Raw genomic sequence first — 9,280 nt, 5'->3', positions numbered from 1 at the left:
TAGCGCCAACTTATTCCGCAGCGCTCTGTAGAATACTCTGTAACTAACTGAACTAACCTGGTTACAAGGGGATTGGGAATATATGTACATAGGTATGCTGCATTGTACATTTTCAATCAGGTTTGGAATATATTAATTGTCCTCATAAAACAGTGATTCCTGCACCCTCTGCGTTATCTGAGGAGACAGGCCTAGAACCTGAGAAATATTTGCACCTCTGTGCTGGAGGCTTGTTGCACCCCCGGCACACATGTCTTAAGCAGTCCAGAACTCTGTTCCTCGATGCCTAAAGTCACTCATGTGAAAAATGACATATTTTGTCATTGAGCACTGTGCGCTGGTGACAGACGTTCTTAGCTTCCCCACCTCCCTCTATTGTCAGTCATATTTTTTTTATTTTTTTTATTATTCCCTCCCTACCTTATTCAGCACACTATCTCCCCTTGCTGACTCAAAGTGCACGCAGGGGGCAATGACGTCAATGGAGGCATGCTAGCCATCACTGGATTTTAGAGAAACTTTATTTTAGATTTTTAAATTCACTTAACTTATATTGTCAGACTACAGGCACTGGATATTTGCACAAAAATACTACATAAAGCTGAAGTAATTTTGGTGCTTAGACTGAGTGTCCCTTTAAAATTAATGTAGGACCCATAGATATTGGGGTACTTTGATCCTATGGTGGTTTTAGCATTGTATGTGATTAAATACCTATTGGCAAGATTTTAAACTTTACATTTTCAGGTGTATTCTTCCTTCTTCTAATATGTTAAAGGGAATCTGTACCCTTTACATAAACCCCAGAAGAAGACTTCTACCACTTGGGTTCCGGTGGACATTGAGTGTAGTGGAAGGGAGGTTACTTAGTCATTTTCTTCATTTGTGAGAAGGTTTGCCAGTGCTGTACTCTTGCGATTGCGTGATAAGCGAGGTGATGCCTGAATCATACATCCGTTACTTTTGATGACTGCTGGGATTGGACTTAAGCAAAGCTTTAGGGTTTACCATAAGACAAGGTAGTCCTTACTTTGTTTTATGGAATCTTTTGGATTGTGTTGGAATTTCAATAACATTCCAACGCAGCCGGCAGGAGTATTTGATAGAGATTAAGTCTTTATGTAATACGCAGAAGTGACAGACCCGCTAATGCTGATGGTTTATTATGAAAAAAAAACTTTGACTCAAACATGTTATTTTTGAAAGTTGGTTCCATCCTGCGCTGGTGACCATATGGTCTCTGAGCCTTTTCCTTCCCTCTTCTGGTTCCCCTGTTGTCTGTATGCCTCTCCATGACACGCAGGGGTTACTCTATTGTCTAGTTCCTTGCTCTGTGTGCTTGTCAGTGCTTCCTACCCCCGGCTCCCCTATTGTCTGTATTTCTAATCCTTACTTTCCCCGGTTCTTCTATTGGCTCTGTATTTTTACCTTGCCTGTCTTGTGGTTATGTTTCAAACCAGATTCCTTTTTGGTAGCCTTTATTTTTTGGCTGTTTTTCTCTGTAGCCATACTTAACAGAGCTTCTCTTCCTTACCTATAGCTATATCTCCATCCTTTAAAGCATCTGTCTATAGTTCCTACAAATAGATATATATACCCCAAAGCCATGAACCATCCTAAATAAAGTGATTTACACAGCTTGTCCCACGATGAAGCCACTGTGTGGCCTGGTTACAGAGCATACCCTGTTTGTCTTTGTGTGTTTGATTGCGTGTGTGTATGAGGGACGGTACAGACCCTCCCTGGACTGACAAGGAAGGGGGGGACATGACTGATGCTAAGCTAAGGGGTGGGAAAAATAAGGATGCAAAGTTGCAAAATGGACTGCATGTTATAAGGACAGTGAGGGGAGGGGACTTACCAGTCAGCGTTGAGAAAGTGCAGGGATCCTGACTTTCCCTCCCTCCCTCCCGAAGAATTTTCTTGTACATATGGAATTATTGGTCTGTTTCTGGTGCTTGTTGTTGGTTTATTTTTTTCTTGTTTTGTCACAGCATGCGGGAGTCCTGGGCAGTGCAGGCAGAAGTGGAAGAAGGTGCCGAGAAGGCTTGGGGAGTCGCAGCCTGCTGGGAGCTGATGGCGGAGGCAGGCTGCTCTGGACTCTTGGTTTGACGGGATAGACCTGTCTGTTGGTGAATCACCCCAACAGCTGACATTAAAGACTTGCTGGCATGGATTATCAATAAAGCTGTGGCTGTTGCCCTTACCCAACTTAACAAGGTCTCATGTGTGTTATTGGGGCAACAGGCTGGGGACATTCCACCTAGTCAACAGTCATGTTTTAAGACAGTCTGGCTCTAATGCAGTATCATAATGTAGCTAATCTGTGTAGCCAGAACATGTCCATTGACACTCTCCCATTATACCATCACTGCAGGGAGGGAAGATGTAGTGTACGTTGCAATGTTGACTCTCGCAACCACCACCAATGTCAAATGGATGGCTTGCACCATGAAAATACATAAATAGGGTTTAAGAAGCAGGACTCTAGGAATTTTGCTAACAAATAGCGTGCATAGTATAAATATAACTTTTTAACACTTTAAGCTAGGGAGTATAAGGAAGGGATGGTTATGGATGGTTGTTGGATCCATATACCAATATCTCTATCTTCAAGATATAGGGGTGGATCCATATACCGATATCTCTTTCTTCAAGATATAGGGGTGGATCCGTATACCGAAATCTTTCTTCAAGATATAGGGGTGGATCCATATACCGATATCTCTTTCTTCAAGATATAGGGGTGGATCCATATACCGATATCTCTTTCTTCAAGATATAGGGGTGGATCCATATACCGAAATCTTTCTTCAAGATATAGGGGTGGATCCATATACCGATATCTCTTTCTTCAAGATATAGGGGTGGATCCATATACCAATATCTCTATCTTCAAGATATAGGGGTGGATCCATATACCGAAATCTTTCTTCAAGATATAGGGGTGGATCCATATACCAATATCTCTTTCTTCAAGATATAGGGGTGGATCCATATACCAATATCTCTTTCTTCAAGATATAGGGGTGGATCCATATACCGAAATCTTTCTTCAAGATATAGGGGTGGATCCATATACCAATATCTCTATCTTCAAGATATAGGGGTGGATCCATATACCGAAATATTTCTTCAAGATATAGGGGTGGATCCATATACCAATATCTCTTTCTTCAAGATATAGGGGTGGATCCATATACCAATATCTCTATCTTCAAGATATAGGGGTGGATCCATATACCAATATCTCTTTCTTCAAGATATAGGGGTGGATCCATATACAGATATCTCTTTCTTCAAGATATAGGGGTGGATCCGTATACCGATATCTCTTTCTTCAAGATATAGGGGTGGATCCGTATACCGATATCTCTTTCTTCAAGATATAGGGGTGGATCCATATACCTATATCTGTTTCTTCAAGATATAGGGGTGGATCCATATACCGATATCTCTATCTTCAAGATATAGGGGTGGATCCGTATACCGATATCTCTTTCTTCAAGATATAGGGGTGGATCCATATACCAATATCTCTTTCTTCAAGATATAGGGGTGGATCCATATACCAATATCTCTTTCTTCAAGATATAGGGGTGGATCCGTATACCGATATCTCTTTCTTCAAGATATAGGGGTGGATCCGTATACCGAAATCTTTTTCTTCAAGATATAGGGGTGGATCCATATACCGATATCTCTATCTTCAAGATATAGGGGTGGATCCGTATACCGATATCTCTTTCTTCAAGATATAGGGGTGGATCCATATACCAATATCTCTTTCTTCAAGATATAGGGGTGGATCCATATACCAATATCTCTTTCTTCAAGATATAGGGGTGGATCCGTATACCGATATCTCTTTCTTCAAGATATAGGGGTGGATCCGTATACCGAAATCTTTTTCTTCAAGATATAGGGGTGGATCCGTATACCGATATCTCTTTCTTCATCAAGATATAGGGGTGGAAGGGTGATACCTTGAAGCAGCCTCGATTGCATTTGGCCCAAACTAAGTGAGGGTTAGGGTGAGGTGGTGGTAGTTATTATGTTAAAGGTCTGCTTCCTTTCATTATTATTAGACAATCTCTAGGAAAAATCGTTCATATTTTATTCACAAATAAGACAAAAAAAAAAAAACACTTGAAAAGATTGCTTGGAAGTTTATTTACAATTAAACACAAAAGGAAAAAACGAGGAAAAAAAACATCCATAAAAATATAATAATGAAAAGCAAAAGGAAGCATGTCCTATGGATGTCACTTGTTATGATTAAGTGCCAGCTCATCGATTCTTTTTGTCCTCTCCTAATATTTCAATACTTGGTCCTTTACGCATTCAGGCAGTAAAACATTTATTTTTATACACAATGCAACATGTAAACAGCAGGAAATGAATGCTATTTTATCTGAAACTGGCCTGGTGTAAATAACAGATGTATAAAATTCATTTCAGGATACTGATCATTAGAAGGGATTTGTTTTTCACTGAGCCAGAAACTGTAAAAGTAAAAAATTGTAAGGCAATTGACAGATTGGAAATAGTCTCAAATTCACTTGTTTTTCAAATTTGCCATTCCCTCATCGGTTCTTCTTCACAATCCCTGGAACAGTGGAAATAAAAGATGTAGAAAAAAAATAAAATGACATATGTTGGCTTTGTGGGTCCAGATAGGCAAAAATAAAGAACCCCTTAAAGATACGGTTTCAGGAGTAAAATACCAGCATGACGGAAAATGTCCGTCACGTGTCCTCAAGGAGATTAAAAAAAGGCGTAGCTAGCAATTATGCACTCTATGCTTCAGTTTCCTATGTTTACTTCATTTCCCCTTCAAAGTAACACACTTTGTAAATTATTGTATGTTAATAATGGATATTTGTTGAAGCATGTTTCCAAATTGAAAATAAAAACGTACAGCTATTAAAGAAGAACATCGAGAGCAGGAAACACGCACGACGACTACTACTGTTTATCATGAACACAGAAATAAAAGCACACAGAATTCTAATCTAGGTTTCAGCCTAAACAGAGGTCTAAGTCCTTGAGATCACAGATCCTTAATAACAAATTTTAAAAATACACCGTCAAAGCTGCTGTCCTGCTCGGGAAGGTATTTCAGACCATCTGATCCAATTGCGTTACTGTGGCCTAACACCTTAATACCAACAGGGTTTATACACTAAATTGGATAATTGCGGAGATTGGACAAAGGGGAACACACATTTTTTTTAAAGGCCAAAATAGCTGAATTTGAAACACTCACTGTTTTTTTCAGCTCTGCTGTTTTAGGCTGAAATTTTACAACCCTCAATTCTCCACAATTCCAGTTCAGTGGATAAACTATTTTGAGTGGCAATTGATGAACAAGACATGGGAAACGCAATGGGTCGTCACCTCTCCTGCTCAGGAATTGGTTATAAAATACAGGACAGCCAGCTAATGTGTATTAAAGTGCAAATAACCACCCCATGTGCCCCAGAGTATCCAAAATTACTTCAAAACGATTCATTTGGGCAGGGTGCTGTGAGCAAGTGAATGGGCTGCAGAGTGAACTTAACTCTCGTTTTATCTTTTATTTCGAAGATTTCAGATTTCCAGACAGCCAATCCACACGGTCTGATTGTTGGAAGCAAAGCTGATTGTGCTGCCCTTTCTGCGTTTCTAATTGGCGTAGTAATCATGGCTTTTAACAGTAAGTACAGTATTTAGCATTTCTAATAAAACAATGTATAGCGGCAAGAAAATGTACATGTATCCGTGAACTGTCTGTAGCTCTAACAATGCTGATAGAATTAAGGAGAAACGTGGTGCATGTAACCATCCTTAAATATCCATTTATAGCGCGCTGTTGAATCCGGGGGCTTATTCACTAAACAGTAAGTTGACGACTGGTTGCAAGAGTGAGGTTAAACTAAAATATTTGGAGAAACTCTTAAAAGTTGGAGACTTTCTTCAAACTCTGCAATTATGGCATTTTTGCATCTCAGATGTTAATTTGCCACTGATCACTCTTTATTGAATGAACAAGTTTATTATAAAATGTAAACTACATTGATTAAAGCAATCAAAGTACCAGAGCTATTGAGCTAATAAGCTGGGGATGTGGTTGTCACAGTGATTGAGTTATGACTACAAGAAAGAATGACCCCTGATATCATTCTGCTTTTATTTATACGTGCTTTAAGATGTTTAGTTGCTCTCTGTGTATTGACCTGGACCCGTGTCTAATCTACGCAGCACGGCAGAGTTACGGCGTGTTATTAAAAAAATAAAATAATTAAAAATAGGTTTGGGGGAAAAACTGGATTGTGCCAATCTTATGTAAACTTCTCAAAGTACTCCGAGTCTTGCAAACGTGCGCTAGGAATATGCCCTTGCACAACAGATTTCATTTTATAGAAAGAAAATACAAAGTTGAATTCCTAGCAAAAAATATGGGGTATTACTTGTGCAATTCTGCCGGGCAAGGAGAAATCGTCCCAGTAAAGGTTGGTGCAAAATTCATTAACCTGATCTCAAAACAGCTCATTCCATGGAAGAATTGAGCTTATTTTATATTTAAATGCAGGGCAGCACCAACTTTAACCAGTTACTTTTAAATAATACATTGAAAAATCATGTTCATTCACTTACAAGGCAATCCATGCACGCATGCTGAAAGCACATTGTAGAGTTAAATATCCATCTCTTGGGTACACTGGGCAAAGGAACGTCTTAGAAAAATCATCCAGCATGTATAATCTACCTGAGTTCAATATTAACAAGCCTATAATACATTGACGTCCAGCCTAAACAAAGCAGCCACTGGCCCACTGTATGTAGGCTGAAATGCTATGTATCAGAAACAAGCAGCCATTTTCATCATAGTATTTACTTTTCCCAACGTTCATTGAGCTAACTTAGCGAGAACAAGTTTATAAACAGTGAAGATTGTGTAGGGCAGCGTTTCATTGTGATAATGCAGGAGAACTAATTCATAGCAATATTGGGATGAGGATATTCGCGACAGCTTGGAACGTATAGAATGGTGCATTGCCGGTCCTTGATGGCCAATTACGTCAAAGACCACCCAGGGTGAAGACAGATTAACTAAACAGCAAGAAATCAAAGTCTGGGCACCAGAGATCCGTACAGTATCGTATTACGAAGCCAAGGATTGGTACTACAGTAGTTATAGTGAAAGTAACAGTCCGGGTCAGTATACCAAAAAATCAGAGCAATATGAAACAATATGAAGGATTAATTGAAAGAATTAACCACTACTACTGCAGGAACCACACAAATATTCATCAGAAAAAGTGTTTTTCTACTTTTGAGGATTACCATTGACGATTCCTATTTATAAACTTCTAACAATGATTTAATGCGTATAGCAAGCTGTAACTAGTGCTTATGTTACTTGTTTGTAATACAGATTATAGACACCCCCTGTTGCCTTTTTGGTAAACATGTGGCAATCTATCATTAGTTTATAGGTGATCGCAGGTGAGGATATTCCTTTTGACCATATACCAAGGTACATTCCTTGGAAGAACTCAGATAGATCTCTCTGCTACAAGCCATGTTAAGTATCAAAAATCTATACTTGTATTACACAAAATATAAAAAGAAAATGTAAAAAAGATCTGTAAACTAGCTGTCATAATCCCATTTGTACCGTAACCATGGTTAAGCATCATGGCAGGACTCTCCATGTCGAAGGTGGGATGACATCTATCTCCAACTGTCTAGATAAGGTTTCCCCAAACGCCGGCCCTCCAGATGTTGCTGAACTACAACTCCCATGATTCTATGAATGAAATATATAGGCTGAGAATCATGGGAGTTGTAGTTCAGCAACATCCGGAGGGCCGGAGTTTGGGGAAGCCTGGTCTAGATTAACAGCTCTAGAATGTAACCAAACTGCATTAAGTTTGGAACCCTGTAAGCTCTGTAGCATCACAAGTGATGTCCATCTTGGAATAATTCTACCACACATGACTGTCCGTATACAAAGTCCAGAATTAATACCGAAACACAATCAATACTCCATGGAAATACAGAATCTCTAATATCAACTAAGAAACTCAAACACATCTATTAATAAGACAGGAAAATTAATTAAATACATTGAAAAAGTGAGCCAAACACCATAAAATGTTAATATATGAATACATCGTACACCAGTTTCCTGTGTACAAAGTTGTAGCAGTCAGACTGTGATTCAGATGCATTTGAATCTTGGGAGGTTTCTTCTTGCAAATCTTGCTATTTTATCTTTAAATCCAGATCTATTATTTACACAATTTATTGTCACCATAGTGTGAACACTGAATCTGGCTAGGCCACACCACCCAATTTTTCGGTCAATGTCACCGATTTAATTTGGGAGCAAGATAATGATTGTCTCACAGATTCCTCCAATCAGTAAGGAACACATATTGCTGCATTCCAAAATAAAAATCGAAATGATACATCAACAGTCTGTCCAAATTACATTTCTTTGATTTGCGGAGAATGACAGTGCTTGTGAACATCTCACTTTGTTGTAATAAAAAGTTAAATAAATGACCCTAAAACTTGTGATATAAATAATAGGTTTGGTCTGTCTGTCCCCATCCTGTTATGCTACATAGCCTGGAAGAATTTATTGTAGTGTTCCGTGTAGCGATGTACACTAGATGTATAATAAACACTGGGACACAGTGCCTTTATGTCCCTATCACAATGTGTGCTCAATGTGTTAACTAAAATGCAGGAAGTCATTCTACCATGGACCTTATTCAGTAACCACGCCCCCGAGGAGCACTGTTCAAATGCAAAGCAGCAGCATCAGCAGGTTTGCCAAACGCTCAGTAACATTTAGATCAATTCATATCAGATCTTCTTTGCCAGGGGATACTGGAGTGTACCTTATGGCTGCTAAAGGATCTTTAAAATCACTTATTTACTTATAATGTTTGGAAACTATAAAGAGATATCCAGCGTCCAGAAAAAGGAGCATTGGTCCAATACAATATATCCCAGCCTGCAATATGACTCTCTGTCTCCTGTTCGAATATGACTGCAAATACATTTTAATAGTATTACCTGTTAGTTCATTTACAGCATCCCCAGTTTAACACTATCTACAAGCTAGCTTTATGGATAATTTAAAAAAAAAAAAATATCATCCATTTAAAAAAACCAAAAACAAGATATAAGTATTATACACATATACTATAAACTCTAACATGATTGATTAAAGAAATTGTGCAAGGTGTGTTTAGAGGATGGGTCGTTTATCCCCAGCAAA

This window comes from Pelobates fuscus, chromosome 5, assembly GCF_036172605.1.
Source record: "Pelobates fuscus isolate aPelFus1 chromosome 5, aPelFus1.pri, whole genome shotgun sequence".
Classification (NCBI taxonomy): Eukaryota; Metazoa; Chordata; class Amphibia; order Anura; family Pelobatidae; genus Pelobates; species Pelobates fuscus.
This window is presented reverse-complemented; position numbering follows the sequence as displayed.